The sequence below is a fragment of the Lepisma saccharinum genome, chromosome 15 (genome assembly GCF_977018435.1).
Source record: "Lepisma saccharinum chromosome 15, izLepSacc3.1, whole genome shotgun sequence".
NCBI classification, from domain to species: Eukaryota; Metazoa; Arthropoda; class Insecta; order Zygentoma; family Lepismatidae; genus Lepisma; species Lepisma saccharinum.
Window position 1 is genome coordinate 44,606,501 of NC_139243.1, and position 18,020 is coordinate 44,624,520.

The following is an 18,020-nucleotide window of genomic DNA, read 5'->3' on the forward strand; positions in this document are numbered from 1 at the left end:
AGGCGAAGCCACGACTGCTCAATTGGTAGAGCGATGGTATGGTATGGCAGAGACCTAGGTGCGAGTCCAGGTCCAAACTGCATTTTTAACCAAAATTTCTGCATACCATTATTGCTCTTTGTCTCCTGCATTTTGTCCCCTTTCATGCTTTTTACAGATACCATTACTATGGTAACTATCTTTTTCATATTTAAATTCTTAAAAATATATATTCTAGTGGTTCTGTAGTCTTTAAAGATACAATGATAGCTGCTTGTTCACACAACTGAAGAACTTATTTCCAAAGAGATGTATCTCTAGTTTTTGACTTTTGTGTGCTGTTAATGCCATGTTAGGATTTGTTTTTATTATTTTACTTCATTTGAAAATTGTGTAAATCTCACTGAAAATGGACAAAGAAAACTCCCCCAAAGTGATACAAGCCATATTTATTTCTAGTCACATTTCCATGTTGCAAACAATGAAGTGCCTTTTGTCACTTGAGTGCTTCAGTTACTTATCCATTCCGTGTCACTGATATTTACCTTTAAAAGGGTTGGAAAAGAGACGAGATAGAATAAAATGCTCTTCTAGAAGATTTATTTTGATTCAAGTGCATGTTCTTCGTAATGACTGGCAACTGTGACTGGCAGAGACATATATTAATTTCAAAATTTCTCAATGAAAGTCACTCGAATCAGCTCAACATTAGTACCTTGTAAACCGTTCCTTTGGTTTACATGGAAAGTGCAAACATACTTCGTTAAAACAAGGGAAAAAATTGCACTACCTGGTGGTTAAGCGATTATTATTAACTAATGGAGGAAAAATAAGATTGATGATGCAAAAGTTATAAAACTTGCAGGAACTGGTAGGCTTCCTGCAATGCTATGTAAAGACTCGCTTCATCACGTAGTGACTTCGACAAAAACTGTACATCTGGATTATATACAAATTCTGAATGTAGTGATTATTAGAAGGCTCAAATTAGATTAGTTTGCACATATTTAGAATCATAGCACTAGTATCACTATCAACATCTATAGCCAGGGACCTAGATTTTCAGTGTTACTGCTATCAAAATTGAAGTCTTCATATCACACTTTACTTCAAAGGCACCAGAAATGAAACTGAGGAAATACCCTCAATGAAGCACCAATTATTTTTCCTTCTTCAAAAACTTAAGTGAAAGTGGTAACAATATATAAGTTACCAAATGTAACTTCATTTCTGAAATTTTCATACAACAATAACTGAAAAATGGACAGAGAACATTTATCTCAATGAAAAGTTTACCAAGATATAAAATTATAATTGGTCTCTCTTTTATTTGTAGTCCAGGGGCATATGTCAATATATGATTACCAGTAATGGTTGCTAGTTTGGTACACAATCATGTACTACCAGGTGTTTGCCCGTATTGTGGCATATGGCCTGTGAGACGTCATAAATCCAAGATGGCTGCTGCCATGGGTGAAACTTTGAGGGGGCAGAATTAAACTGCGCCTAATGTAGAGGGGGAAGAATCAGACTTGGGCCTCATTTTGAGGCGGCATAATCAAACTATGCCTTATTTTGAGGGGGAAGAATTACACTGGGCCTAATGTTGACGGGTTGAATCAGAATTGGGCCTACTTTTGAGGGACAGAATCAAACCTGGGGATTAACTTTGGGGGATGAGACTAGAAAAGTTTTCCATCCTATAAAAACAGCATCCAGGATTATTTGCTAAATAACTGCGACGTTTGCGAAATTACAAATATTACTCTGTATTACTTTGCTCCTCAGGTACCCTAGCTTGTAAATCTTAATAAACCCCAAAATTTGAAGGGGGAAAAGTGGCCCCTTGCCCGTGCCAAGTTACGCCTATGGCTGCCGCTTCATGCACTAACAAAGGAAATCGATCATAACTCCCTTAAGAGTGGGTTTTGACAATTTTCTTACATTTTTGCTCAGAATTGAAAAAGAAACAAAATTGATTCTTACAGTTTTTTTATAACTTGCACTGTTATGGAGATATATCCAGTGAAACTTCTTCTTGCCCTTTTCTGGAAGGATTCTCCGCGTTATTTACACTATACTTGATATTCTGGCATATAAAGGGGGAAAATTACTGCCTGTGATATTTTGTTGATGCCTACTAAAGTGGTGTATGGCCTGTGAGACATCATACATTCAAGAGGGCTGCCTGTGCAGACATTAATTTGGCCACCATTGGAGGTTCTGCACATAAAATACTGTCCATATCCTGATTTAGAGTTAGTTTATCAAAACTTCATATGGTATACAATAGAGTAGAAATGAAACCTTGCCATGAAGAGGAGCTCTGGAAATGTCCTTGGTGGAGGATCGCGGGCTAACTTGTCTTAAGACACTACAGGATTTATGTCTGTGGACCTCGGTGGCCAGTCCATGTGGTGGATTTCTTTACCTTCAAGAAAGTAATCCACCAATTTGGTTTGATGCGCACATGTATTATCATCTTATCATCCACGAAGATAATGCCGGGGCCGACTGCGCCTCTGGGCAGTAAGAGTACCTCCAGCAGTCATATGCAGCTCCGTACGTCCATTGAGCATGTCGTCTTCCCATACCAGTATTCCTCCTCCACCACTAATCTCTTTCCATGATATTCCTTGGGTTAAATCGTGACCGAGGTTCTTTCCAGATTCATGTGAGACAGGAATCATTTTGCAAGACTGATCTCTGAAGAGGACGTTCCTCCATTCGTTCAGGGTCCAATTTTGATGATGCTGGCTCTACTGTAAGCGGGCCCGCCCTTCTGTGCACTGAATCAAGCGGGACACACACTACTGGACATCTAGCAAAGAGACCAGCTGTCCTTAGTCGCTGGTATACAGTTTGGTGAGAGAAACGCTAACCCCTGATGCGGCTGCAAGCTCTGAGGACATTTGTCTTGCAGGCAGTGCTCGAAAAATCTTCTTCAGAGCTAGGCACCAGGAAACCACCTACTAGCAATTATGCATCCTATACGAAGCTGAGCCGGCCCCGTGGCAGAGTGGTTAGCACATTGCTCTACAACGCTAGGGGTCCTGGGTTTAAATCCTTTTACCTTTCAATCACAGGCCTGACACTAGCAGTACTGTTGCCTACGCATGTAAATCTTGATAAATCTTTATGGTGGTCCTGCAAATCTCCCCTTCAATTTTTATACTTTTTGGACACTGTCGTATTATGCTAAAGGAGTAATGATGTCGCCTGTGACTTCCTCCTTCAACATTATCTGTAGATGTAGGCAGTGTCAATATGTCAGGAATGATCTTGCCATCCCATTTTTTTTTCATCAACAGCCTATTGGGCTGGGTTGATCTGGATGTTCCTTTTCTGCTTCTATTTCACTCAAATACTTGGAGTAATTCCTTCAGATAAAAGGTGTGAGGGCACTTTGGGTAGAGAAAGACGTGAGCCTTGAGCATCCCTTTTCACGAACAGACACTAACATAGTTTGCCGGAATCTTTGACTTTGGTGTCAGGTACGTATACTATATAAATGAATTTCTTAAAAATCGTGTCATCATATTTGGGGTGTAAGAGACCCAAATGTCAACCTCACTTCCACTTAGTACACCCTGGACTGCATTTTGGAGACTAACAATGCTCTGGTGCCTAGGGCCTCTCTGGTGGTGCACTGGAAGTGTCATCACTTTGTAATCAACAAGTCCCGGGTTCGATATCCAGTGAACACACATATAGCGGTTCGGATACCACTTTAAACTGAAGGTCCATTCCCAATTAGCCTTACTGTCCATAAAGTGGACTTAAAACACCAACTCAATCAATCAATCACTCAATGCCCTGGCGTCTAGACCCACTGGACTTTAATTGTGTGCTGCCCATGTGTGTTTGTGATTGTCTTCTCATCTATTTCATCTTATCATCATTCATTCTCATCTTTGAAATAAGCCAAAAGTAGCAGAAACTGGAAGTAAAATAAAACAATTCATTCTTTCATTCTGTCTTCTTGTTCATCGAATCCAGGAGAACCAAGATTTGCAAGAGATTCAAGTGCATCATCAAATACGTTCAACAACCACTTCTTTGCCCTCTTTGCAAGTACAAACAAAAACTGGAATGCCATTAATAGTTAGTGTGAACGCTGCCGTCAAAGTGACCCTCACACCTTTCACCAGCAGGAGTAACTTCCAAGTATTGGAGTGAAATAACAGAAGAAAAGGAACATCCAAATCTACCCAGACCAATAAGCTGTTGAACGGAAAAAGTAGAAAATGAGGGTGACAAAAAGATCATTCTTATCATATTCACACTACCTGGAGCTCCAGAGAATATTACAGTTGACATGTTGTGGTTGCGGAAACAGGAAATGTTCATGTATATGCCGGGATCAGTCCCTGCCCTGCGACGTACTGAACTGTCTCTTTGTAGTGAAAATGAAGAAGTGTGAAAACAATGACTTACAGGACAGAGATTCATGTCAGAGTGACAAGGAATTTGAATAGAGTGACTGTATTGATGACATGATTTTTCCCAAATGAATAGAACCACTCTTAATCTTGATAACAGATGAGATGATTAATTTTAGAAAGACAATGCGGAAGTCACAGATGATGTTACTACTCCTTTACTATAATAGTTACAATAATAGTGATAATAATAATAATTATGAATATTTTTCACTTCTTATTTATTAACACAAAATGCCTTTGGAAAAATCAGATAAACTCTAAATCAGGATATGGACAGTATTTTATGTGCAGAACTTCCAAGGTGGCCAACTTGGATTTGGAATGTCATGCATGGTCTGACATTTTCCAGCAAAACACTTGTAGTAATACAAGATTGCATGCTTCCATACACATGTCTTCCTTAGTGCAAAAACCCAACAAACTTACAAATGGTCAAAATGACTCCTAAAGGTGTAAAGGAGATATGGTCGTTTTTGTTTGTTAATGTCTGCAGAGGCAGCCCTCTTGGATGTATGACATCACATAGGACATATGCCACAATATCAACAAAATATCACAGGAAGTAATTTTTCCCCGTTATATGCCAGAATATCAAGTAAAGTGTAAATAACTCTGAGAATTCTTGCAGAAAAGAGCACGAAATAGTTTTCATTGGATATATCTCCATAACATTGCAAGTTAGAAAACTAAGAATCAATTTTGACGTCTATAAAAATTTGTCAACATACGCTCTTAAAAGGAGTTACGATCAATTATCTTTGTCAGTGCATGAAACGGCAGCCATCTTGTATTTATGACATCAAACAGGCCATATGCCACAATTCCAGGCAAACACCTGGTAGTACATGATTGTGTACCACACTAGCAACGCATCACCGGTAGTCATATATTCCCTTCATTCAAAAACCCACAGGATTACAAGTGCACCTGGACTATTGGTCAAATTAATGGAATTAGTAAATAATGCTTTATTCTCTTCAACTCATTTCCTATATACCAAGTAAAACTACTTTGAACATCATGTCAAGTGATTACACTGCAAACTTAATGCTACTTTCAACACTCACAATGCATGGTCGGGAGGATGGATGGACATACAACTACCTAATCATTATCAATTCCAGTCAAGGAACTTGCTATAAATAGCCAAGTTTGGAAAAGAGGCGAACAAACTGGTTTAAAGTGACATTGTAGATTGTAAGGTATGTTACTCTCAACAAATTTCTATCAAAAAAAAAAAGCTGTGATGATTGAAGCTATCGATAACTCGCTACACTGTTTCCTGTTACCTTGTTAAGTGTTCTACTGCACGCATACCATCAGTCTGCGTACAACTGCAGAAAAAATGTACAAGTCATTCTGTTGTCTATAGTTGCATAACCAATTGCTGCCTGAAAAATTTGAAGTGACAATTGAAGACTCCAGGAGTGAAATAATCAAACATATTTGTGTGTGCTATATAAAGGAGTGAAAAGGCTTAATCGTCACACCCTGTTTTTTCGGTGCAAAAATTAGTTCATCGCATAATCATAGTATTGGCATGTCATAACAAAAGCAATGATAGTGGTGTAGTTATTTTCGAGCAGAGATCATTAAATTATTAAAGTCCACACTTTGCAACATTTGCAACTTTTCTCAAGTGTATAATTACGACCATAATCCATAACTAATGTGTTAGCTTTTTTCTCAGCCCAGACAAATGTTCACTGTCATGAAGAAATTATGTGCTTCAATTTTAACGAACATTCATGAGTATTCTGTGCATCCTACTCATGCACCAAAGACACTTTAGTAGTACATGATTTTTTTAAAAGTGCCACTTTTCTTAAATGCTTCACATAATGGTTACAACTCACTTTTTGGCCAAAAAAATTGGCCTAAAATCTGCAACGATTACAAGATCTGGCTATAAAAATAATGTTAATTTTTTTTTAAAAAAAAAGACTGGCAAGCCTGTCAGATGGAGTGGGGAGCACATGTGCAGGAAAAAAAAACCTTCAAGCTTCACAAAGCTTATGACAGAACCCTGGATCACTGTCAGTCGTAGTTAGTCTGTGGGCAGTGCTTGAAGGTGGAGGTCTGCAATCATGTTGCCATAAAATGGAAAATATGAAACTCTAGCAGCGTATTAGCTTCAAATTGCTGGATAAATTGAAGCAATCACCGAGTGAGTGTGAAAATGTTGCAGAAGGCATGTGTTGATAATGTGATGTCACATGCACGTGTGTTTGAATGGCACAACTGCTTTGCAATGGGATGTGAGCATATTCAAGACAACGAAAGACCAGGTCACCCTGTCATGGCAATAACAGACAAAATGTGGCAAAAATTGTTGACATTGTTTGGAACGATCGCTAGGTTAGCATTCAAATGATAGTAGACATGGTGGGCATTGATATACAAACCAGGTGAACACTCACTTGATGATTACTTCAGCTTCACCAGTAATTTGAGGTTAATGCACTGTTTGAGTTTCATATTTAGCATTTTACAGCAACATGATTGCAGACTTCCACCTTCAAGCACTGTTCACAGACTAAATTGCCTTGTACACGATCAAATACATCATGAACAAGTCCTTCAATTGGATTCTTAAGAGGAAATGACTTCAGAGGCAACGTCATATTTCTCATTGGATCCAAGGTTGTCAAAGAATTTCTATTTAGGATTGGTTCTAATTAACACGATCCAAGTCAGACTGTCGACCAATCAGGGCACATGCTATTGAAATTGATTATTGAAAAGCGACCTCTATGTCACGAATGCAGAAGTAATGGCGGTCATGTGAGATGTAAACAACGTATGCCTTCACATTTTTAAAAGACTAGAACTATTCAATCGAGAAGAGTAATGTTTCGTATTAAATGGTTTTAGGTATAAAACAATGGTGCTGATTAAGTACATACTATAGTGTTTACTGTACACGTATGAAAGAATATTTTAGTTTTTTCAATTGTAAGCATAAACACAGTGCACTTACCATAGACTGTGTAACTCGATGTGCCTTTCGTGCTGTATATATTATACATCGTAATCGGAAAAGCTAACAAATGTTCCAAGAAAGTTGTTCGTTTTCGTATAAAGTACGTACTATAAGAGTTTTTGAAGCACTTACTTATAATTTATGCTAGCAAAAATGTTAAAGGAAATGCTTCAGCCTAAAGCGGACTCGAGAAAATACATCAACATCACACTTCTTTCGAATATGTCCTACTTCTTCCTTTGGAAATAAAAAAAGGATACGGCTAATCGCTAGTCTATTTATTTATTTCCATGCTGTACACACTGCCACGTTTTGGTCCATCAAATGTGAACTTTTTCAAGTTTCTTTGATGGTGTACATGAGCAATTTCAGACAATTCAAGATTTCCAATAGGAACGCTGTTCAACGACTTTCGACTACGTTCAATTCTACGAATTGTACATAATTAATTTGATTGTGTACAAGGTGCTTTACTACGAGTGACAGCGAGCCAGGATTCTGTTGTCAGCTTCTTGAAGCTTCAAGGTTTATTTCCCACACATGCGCTTCCCACTGCTGAATGTATACTTCCGACAAGGTTGCCAGTCTCATTCTTCTTAGTCAAACCTCATATTTTGGTGAAATTTGGTACTTTGAGGAGTGAGAAGCTGGTTACATTTTCCATTTAACTGCCAGAAACAAGCTGTTCATAAGAATTATGGGGATTACTGGAATAAAGGTTATTCTTAAACTCAAAACTGTCTGGATCTCTAGCCAAAATTAACATTCACTGATAAAACTCCACAGAAGAGGTTAATTCTAAGGGAACGGAGGATTGTTTCACATGATGCTTTGCCTTTGTTCTTGATAACATGCCTTAGACCATGCCACTCAGCAAAGCATCCTTTCTAGAATCCTCCAATTTCTTCTTGTACGAGGGACAGTCAAATGAAAACCTAATTTGTTTTTCATCAAGCAGATTTCTGCATGTAAAGTTGCATATGTTTGCTGCATTTTAGCATAGACCCATTGCTGATCCACATATATTTTCTAAGTCTAAGTAAGTGCCTATACACCTCAAGAAGAATATTTGGAATCCATTTGCACTTGTGAGCCACCACGAAGGTCTTTCCCCACATCTACGTGCGGACTGAAGCCATTGTCAAACTTCCTCCTCTATTTGTAAACTTGTTGGTGTGGTAAGCATGTAGACATATATTGATTTTTAATTTGCTGTAGAATGTCACTTTATGCTTCAAAGGGCAAGGAAATCGTTGATTTTCGCTGGTGCATGTGCATGTAGGAGGTGTATATCTTTAAAATGACAAAAATTGTGTTTTGAAGCTCACTTGATCAGTGTTGCAGCCTTGAGGTTGTATTTGTAAATAACAGAGGATATCTCATGTAAATTTGAGCTGTTTACAGTCTCTTCTGTATTTCTTGTCGGACTTTTAACATTTTCATTTGATTCTCCCTCGTACTATTAACAAAGTATGACTTGAATTGAGCAACTTATGTACGTTGAAGTTAACATATCAAATTTGCATTAGTCCAGAAATTCATTAATTAAAAACATGATTAACACATATCATTGCTTAACATATAAACTTCCATGCATCAATTCACAATTTTGGAGGACACCAAATTTATTAAAAAAATCTAGGTCCCTATGTATAGCATTTATCATATATAAACAAAATATATTTTATATAATAAAACTTTGAGAATGCATATATTTTTGCATAAACACAGGACACATTTTGTTCCCAAGTGACAAGATTCCAATGTTATTTGTCAACTTTTTTTAATTAACCATATTACATATTTATTTAGAATTACATGTAGAATTGTATGTGATAAATTAGAATTTTCTTGACCTTGAAGTTAGTTTTCAAAATTGTTATTTTATTCGAGCAAGATACATCACTTTGTACATAAGCTCTTCAGTTGCTACATGTTATTACATTACTGAAGAGTATTTTATTTAGCATGAAAATAGGATTTTGAATTAATATCGCAAAAAAGTAGCATTTTTCAATATAAAGATAGACATTCTTTGATAGTTGCTAAGCCTTGCATTTGATGTAGTCTGTTCTTTATATATTTGATGAATTTTTATCCATGAAGCTAAGACTAGCAAATCTTACTTCACCTAAAACTACAAAGCCATTTTGTAGTTGATTTAATTTAGTAGCCATTTGTGATTCTCACTGGACCTCCAGCAATATGAGTATGAAAACAGATTCATTGTACTTACTACAAAAATAGAACCTCGTGAATCTGCAAAAACCTTGACATTAAAAACAAAAATAAAAAAAATGATTAAATTAACAACATGCGGTATTTTAAACAGGGCATTTTATAGGAACGTATTCATGTTTGGTATTTCATTTATTATCAATATTCGCATCATTTTCTTTGACTGGCCAGGCTACAAATTCGTGGTTTTCTAAAAAAGGTTAAAAAAGGCTGGTAAATAATTGTACAGGACTAGCTGACTGATGGTAAATTGTAGGCTATAAGTACGGATTGAAGAAACTGTGTTAAAGTTGTGGATATAGACAAGTGCAAAGAAGCTACAGGTGTGTAGCTGCTCTGACAACATAAGGCCGTAGGCGGGTGGAGTCAGGATGAACTGAATGTGAATACACAGAGGAACTGGACAAGTATAGTAGCTCGTCCCCAAGATTACCTCAGGTAAATGAAATGAAGAAATGTGCATCTTGTAATAAAGAAATACAACTTACCTTCCACGTGATCAATGAACTGCTTTACCATAGGCAGAAGCATGGGTTAAACAGTAAATGTTAGCATATTACAGCAAATGAAGTGGAAACAAGCATCCTACCCCACTTCCCTCCAAGTATGTGTGTTTACTCCAAAGAATTGAGAAATGTTTCAGTGTCTGCATCTTGTTATTAAATTCCAAAAGAACAGCATTATCATCGGTTACATAAATCATTAACTGTTGCCTCTGTGGCCAAATGTGCTTCTCAAACTTGGCGCAAAGTACAAAAAAAAAATCTTGCCTAGAACTAATTGTCATACAGAGATGAAATAGTCTCTCTCTCTCAGAATGACACTGCTTTCAGCAAAGGTGAAATTTATCCATTGTACCTCCCAATAATGAAAGTTAAAGAAAGAAAATCAAAACTTGTATTCGGGATGCCTGTGACCATCACAATATACAAAAGCAAAAAAAATGTATGGAGCACTGGTAAATTCCTACAAGCATACAAAATTGTACTGAAAATGAACTAATACTTCTTGGGGAGAATATTGTATTAAGTGGCAGTGTGGCCAGCTTGTGGAATATATTTACGGAATTTTGCTCAGACTTCGGCCCTATTTATGCTGGAAGGACGAAATTAGCAGGGAAGCATGACAAGAGACAACTCTTGATAAGTAATGCCAGTCCCTAATATTGACAAAAAAAAAATGAAATTACACATTTTCAACAGTCTTAATTTTTGGGAATTTTAAAAAATTTGGCATCTCCCCAAATTATTGTGAACATGTTCCTTTGTTTTCATTATTGCATGTAAAATAGAAATATAACAGCAAAAAGCTGTGGTTGGAGAGTAAATAGCACCCCCCCCCCAAAAAAAAAGAAATCTGCATTTTTGATCTGCTTGTTAATAATTGGCTTGTTCCGAAAGTCACACGAGTTTAACGAGTTATGGTAACTGGCCATCCCATAAGTGCTGGAGCATTTCGTGAGGTTCATTAGCTATGTTGTCACAAAAGTAGCTTTTCATGCGTTTCGTGCAAGAAGGAGATTCGCCAAACGCACGGGCCAGGAGGCTGGATCATCTGCTGCTTGCAGACAACATGCATGCTTGATGGATTCAAACCGCACTAGTTCGGAAAATTTATTATAATTTTAACAGAGAGCGATATAATCACAATGTGATTAAAACGAGTAACTCTGTCCGCAATAGTGTTTATTTCTGCCTAAAGGACATGCCCTCTGCTGGATGCCATGCGAAAACTTTCTGTAAACAAAATGCTGCAGCTGCACTTTCACCTAGAGCATCCCATAAGTCTGTAAAATAACTCATTTCACCAGGTTCATGAGGCAAGTTATCTTCGTTGAATTTGTTCATTTCATTAAGACTTTCGGAACACACCCAAAATTAACAACGGATGAATTGTTTTGCGATTCGAATATATCATACCTTCATGTGAATCAACAGAAAAGAACTGAAATATCATGTGTTTGAAGAAACTGAACATTAATTGCTGCCATTTGGAGCTGGCAAAGGTCATTTTGTGTGCATCTTGTCCAAAAACAGACCTTAGGAAAAAATACGTCATTGTGCTGTCGGTGGGAAATTGCACCGATATCCATGAATATACAGTATAAATCTACATGTATAAACAGAGGGATTATTACATGTGGGAACCACAGTAGAAGCAAATGAAGGTAGAACAAAATCAGCGGGATATCTCTCTCATCTTAAAAAAAAACTGGACCACTAGTGCCAGAACAATACATGGATATTGAGAATTAGGGTTTGTATTTGCAAATGTTGGATGTATTTAACTACACAGTTGTTTCTCCCCATTAAAAGTGAACATGTACATGAAGAAAAAATTCGGAGATCATCATACTTGCTTGGCAGACAAAATTTCTGTTGACGCAGCCTAATAATTCAAATTGACACTGCCAATTGGTTTGTCACGAAGTATCTATTTGTTTTCACATATCACACTGGAATCACATTAACGTAAAAGCAAGCATGGAATCATAGTTAACCCTACCTATAAAACCAATGGTTCAAGCCATATTTGTATGTATTTTGTAAGGCTAAGTTCCCCACGAAAAACCAAAACCATGCCATGAAGGCACATTTAGGGGATATGGTGGTATGGCCCCTTACATACTCGATCTCGGCCATTTTGGAGATGATGAGATCAGCACCATGCTCTGCTGCCTTTACCTCACAGAAACTCATTGATTTGAGCCTGGGTGAGCCTTCGAGCCACTTTAGATGGGGATATGGCCAGAAAAATTACGACCTTACATATGTACTTGAAAAATTAGAAAACTTTAATTGAATGAAGAATGAACCAACATAATTTCTACAGGAAGAAAATAGTGCAACTTGTAAAAAATTAACACCTTTCAAAAGAATGAATTCGAATTAACAAAATATTCCATGCCTTTTTGGAAATTAGCATTTATCACCTTGCATAACCTGTGAGGAGCGATTTTACAATACAGGGAATTTCTCCATTTTGTTTGAAATTCGGCATACTCACTAATTTTGGCCCCCTAATCACGAATCTGCAGTCAAAATTTGGCGCTCACACGTGGAAATAGCAAAATAATCGAAATTAAGTTCTTATTTCCACACCCTCGATTTCCGAATTTCCCGCCGGTTCCGGGCTCCGCCCCTGGGGTAATCGACCTACCGCCCCCAACCGCTATCGCGGCCCCGCCTCCGCTCCGCTCCGGCTTCCCGCCTATATCTATAGACTCCCTGTTAAGGGCATGTTAGAAAGTGGCCGGATTCACCTGCCCCCAAATAAGCGCCAAATTTATACGTGAGCGCCAAATTTTAAGTGCAGATTCGTGATTAGGAGACCCAAATTAGTAAGTAACCGAAAATTCAAACAAATTGGAGAAATTCCCTGTATTGTTAAATTATACCACCTGTGATTTGAATCTAGACAAAATAATACTTGTACATAATGACTCCTTAATAGAAAATGTTATGTTCAAGTTTCAGTTTTTATGCTTTGCTCACAACTTTACTATTTATGTAAATAAAAAAACTGAACAAACCCAGGTCAGAGAATAAGATTGGCAAAAAAAAGGTCAAAGCAAATACATGTGGTAGAAAATGCACAATTCTTCATTTCAGACACCAAGGAACTTATTGGGGAAGAAGTCATATATCAAACATTTAATAGCTTGCAGAAACATGATTAATCATTTAAAGAACAGTTACTTTTACGCATTCCGTAAGAAGTCCAGCAACTAGTCACTACCACACATACTTACATATAAACAAGCTGCTCTACATTCATGGTTTGAACAGCATTTTTGAATCAAGTAAAAATACTGATTATTACTGGACAATTTCAAAAGAATTAAGCAAATCTCTGAAATTAAGGTGGTGCAACAAACTAGGTTACATAATGGCAGGAAATAATTAGTAATTCCACTTTGGTGATGGTAATGGAATACGGACGGAACAAAAACCATGGCAAACATAGCTACCCAAGCATTTCTTACAAAAGTCCAATTATAATTTTATTGTATCCAATTAGGCAGGCATAGATGTGGAACGTTATGGCTGTAAGAAACAAACCCAATATATTCTGGGGGCAACTATTATGTTATCTCAAAGATCAGCAGTGAAAATAAAATACATTCAGGAATAAATAGAAAATTAATAACACGGAAGTATGTATTTTTTGGTTTAGAAGGTTGGAAACACTGCATACTCACTCCAAATCGACAAAACATAAGCACGACGTGCGATGATCCAGAATGCTCGCACTATATTGTGTGTCACGGAAGCGAAAAAAGGAACAATAATTACCTACTCGTAATATGAAAAATTGAAATTATTTTTGTGAGAAATTCATAATTACACCTTATAGAACATTCCGCAAAGCAGAATAAGTAAGTAGCAATGTTAAAAAGGACGAAATAAATGAGTTATAGGTTTTTTGACTAGATCGAAGTAGTAATGTTTTCTTCTGTCACCTAGACATTTGCAATAGTTTAATAGTTTTGCATAGCCATGAAACTAGCAGAAGACCTTTATACAGGAATCAAAGGGTTTCTTGCTTGAAACCAGATATTACGTGATAAGGTGTTGGAAGCATCTAAGGATATAATACCACTTTGCATGTGAAGTAGATGGCAGTAACAGTCCATATCCAAAACAACAGTCAACAATCTGTAACGGTTCAGATTGTTTTTTGATTTTTCCTAGCACAGACTAATTATCGTAGAATTTTGGAAATCATTGTCACACGAAATTTGAACCTTCCTTAAACTAATGAGCACCTACCTTACGCACTTCTAATGGACAAGATATTGTCAGTCGAGAAGCGACAGTAAATATCGTCGAAGCATGGGAATGAGTGTAGAACTAAATCAGAACCTTAGTCGAATGCATTTAGGGACTTTATTTTAATGCTAAGAGAACCAAACCTAACCACGAAAGCATATATTGAACAAAACCTTAAGTAATCGCTAAAACTCCGCAGTATGTGTTAACAGACTTACATCAAAACCGAACCATGTAAAAATTGCATTCGTAGCATGATTAAATTGCAATAAAACAAAAGGAACTTGGGCCAAACTAATTCTTTTTTTTTATTATCAGAAAGCATTAATATGTGGGCAATTAAGTCATGAAAAGTGGGCTGTGCAGAAGGCAATGCTCATAAGTTCTGCTGTCTAATTTTTTTTAATTATTTTTTTTTTGCATAGAAAACGTTGTGTACACATGCGGGAATCTTAACTTACTTAAAGTGTATAATTTGTGACATGCTATAGGAGGGTAACCAAATATGCTAACAACAAATATGTTTAGTAATGTACTTATAAACATGCATGGAATTCTATTCACCAGAAAACAAGTGTATATCATGAAACCATCAGGATTACATTACCAGAACCTGGGCCTCACTATTTACTCATGCTACAGAAAACCTTGCTAGCATATAGTGCAATATCATAAACAGCTAATACTTCGCAAGTAAGAATATATTACAATTTGGAGTATTCCATGTGCTTTGAGACATGTGAAAAAAAAATTGCATAGATTGGCTGAATCTAGCTTTTGTGCTCCTTTCATAGAGTCTAATGATTCGTTAGTGTGTGCGTGGATTCATTTTATAAAGCACATTCGTTCTCATGTATTAGTGCGAGATTCACTGTAATTTTGTAAGCAAATATTCAACGAATGAGAAACAAAGGAAATGCATTAAACCGCAAAAAAGATAGCGACAACTGCAAATTCTATATTTTAAAGCTTTCCATGTTCCAGAAAAAGAGAACAACGTATGACAATGCCATTGTCATTTCAATGTGTAACCAATTTTAATATTGAGCAGCGTTATCAAGTGTTTCTGAACATTCTATTGCAGTTGCAATGCAGAGAATTTTATGAATGAATTCCCATCATGTGAAATTCAATATTGTATTTCTACATTGTTTCATTGGACCTATCAAAAAAAAATACGAGAAAAATTCGACGTGCTTGAATTACACTGTTAACGATTTTTTAAAGGTCGATAGCACTTTTTACTCTACAAAATTCAAAGTATCTTTTTTAAATGCATAATTTAAAAACATGTTATTTTATGATATTATTTTGCATGCGACATATCGGAGATGTAATTAGACGTTCACCATCCACATTAAAATTTATTCATAACGCGCCATCTCTCAAACACAGAAAGCATGGCGGCAATGTTCGCCTAGGTAGCTTGGTCTGCCAGTGGCTTAGATGCAGGTTTAAAGTTAGAAATCACAAAGATTCAGGTAGGAAAAGTTATTGAACATACCTTGATATACTCAGGAAAAACTGACGGGTGCGGGAATTACCAGGAAAACTCTGGGAACTTAGTAGCGGGTCTTACAATCAAGGAGATGTGTAGGTTTGAAACCTGGCAGCGGAGCTTCCCAAGGGCACAGAACACATCCACAGCGGAAGGACTTCCAAAGTGCTGTTGTTTGCAACTTCCGGAGGTCAAATGTTTGTTAGTTCGAAAATATTATTCTGAGTGTAAAGTTTTCACACCAGACATAATAAACTTATTTATTTTGCTCATATAAAAGTTAATATTTTTCTATGTCCTGCTTCCATTTCAGAATTATGAGTGAAGGTGATGGACTATTTTTTTGCCACATGCATATCATCCTCGTGAATGCGAGGGCAGGCGATAGGTAAGTTTCAGTACAAAACTTCACATACGCACATATGATTATGAGCAATTCTGCATGACTAATAAGTCGCACACGTCTTTTCAATGGAGATCAAACGAGGCGCTGCCAAGTTCATGAACCAACTTGTAAAGAAACAGTCGGAAAATAAGTACGCACACAACCAAAGTGTGTTATTCATATTTTTCAGAGAGAGGGGGCTCTAAACCAAAGAAACAAGAGAAAAAGGAGGAACCAACGAAGCAAGAAAGAGGGAGAAGCTGAACGAAAGATTGATTGATTTGGTTTATATATATTCGCTTTTTGCCACTTTTGTCTAATCGCGAAGATGAGAATGAGTGATGATATGATCAAATTGATGAAGGGACACACAAAGAACACCTATGTCAAGTCTGAGTGAGATATAAACCCGATTGTCGTATCCAGGAATTCTTAGTAAGGGGGACGACGTCAATCCTAGAGGTAAAAAAAAAAAAAAAGGTAAAGTGTTCCCCTGTGCATAGCACCACGCCATGAAGGCGTATAGGGGGTGTGGGAGTAACGCCCCACACTTTCTTGATCCGGTCAATCCTAGAGGGCAAATTTTTAATATATTGTGTTGCATTGGCAGATATAGCAAGGTACAGAGGGGGCACTTATCCTACAAAAGTGATAAGTAACAGGAAAGGAGCGATATCTTGAAACTCCAACGAACAAAAAAGTTCGAGCAACATCAAATAACAATATTTCGATAATGACCTTTCAGCAGGGGCGCCGACTTGTATAAATTATTGGGGGGCTCTGATCACTGATATAAATGAATGAATCACTCACTCACTCCCTTTTTTTAAAAAATATAAATTACGTCTTCATATAGCAGTTTTTAAGTAGCTATTTATTATATTCCTCATGCAAATGAAATGTAACATGAAAAACGTTTAGATAATGTTTCAGTCTCTTTGTCTTTTGTGTCTGCTCATTTGTTTTTTAGATAACAATTAACATTATTATTTAAAAGTATGTATTTACATTAAGAGGCCAACCTAACAGTTTTATGCCTGCCTCGGTATATGAAACATATGAACATGATTTCAAAATAAAGCAAAAGTTGCAAAGAATAGGGGAGCACTTCACTTTTTTTTTACTTTTACAATATTTTACTTTTTAAATTCAATTTTGCAATAATAAAAAAAACACATAGCATGTACACCGAGATATAAAGTGACATACACAACAAAAACGTATGAACATGATTTCAAAATAAAGCAAAAGTTTGCTGTACGCACTGGGTTATTTTTTATGAACTCGTTAACGAGCGGTCTCAGGTCCAAATATCAAGCACAGTTTGATGTATGTGTAGTACCGCTAAGCTGCTTAGTCTCTTCTGCCCCATTGTAGATCTCAAATAGACGCGGTAGCTCAGTCGTTGTCGGCCTTCGTGGCGGAGTAGTTAGCACAGTGCTCTGCAATGCCAGAGGTCCCGAGTTCAAATATCCCTAGATATTTGAGTGAAAATTATATGAATGTTTGAAGTGTGATGGGGAAGCTTCCGCTTAGAGGCTTTCCTTTTATTAGAAAAGAGAAAAGAAAAAATGTCGTTAGGGAGTCTGACTACCATGCGAGAGACCTGGGTTCGATCCCCGGCGGGACTTTTTCAACCTATTCAAGCGGCTATGGCGCCCACCTAGCGTCGAATAAAGTGGGTACCTGGAGTAAACTCTGGGGGGTAAAGGCGGCCAGG

At 37.1% G+C, this 18,020-nt stretch overlaps 1 protein-coding gene across 7 annotated transcripts in view; it reads right to left on the reverse strand.

Annotated features, from left to right (window-relative positions):
* The window catches only part of mub (poly(rC)-binding protein mub), a 223,741-nt gene extending 207,660 nt beyond the window's left edge, over positions 1-16,081 (reverse strand). For 5 of the 7 annotated variants that reach the window (XM_083136932.1, XM_083136931.1, XM_083136928.1 and 2 more), the window contains exon 1: positions 15,922-16,081. The gene's annotated coding sequence lies outside the window, so the exon portion shown is untranslated. The remainder of the gene's footprint in view (positions 1-15,921) is intronic. The other 2 variants (XM_083136930.1, XM_083136929.1) reach the window with 1 other exon arrangement.
* Between the last annotated feature and the right edge of the window lie 1,939 nt (positions 16,082-18,020).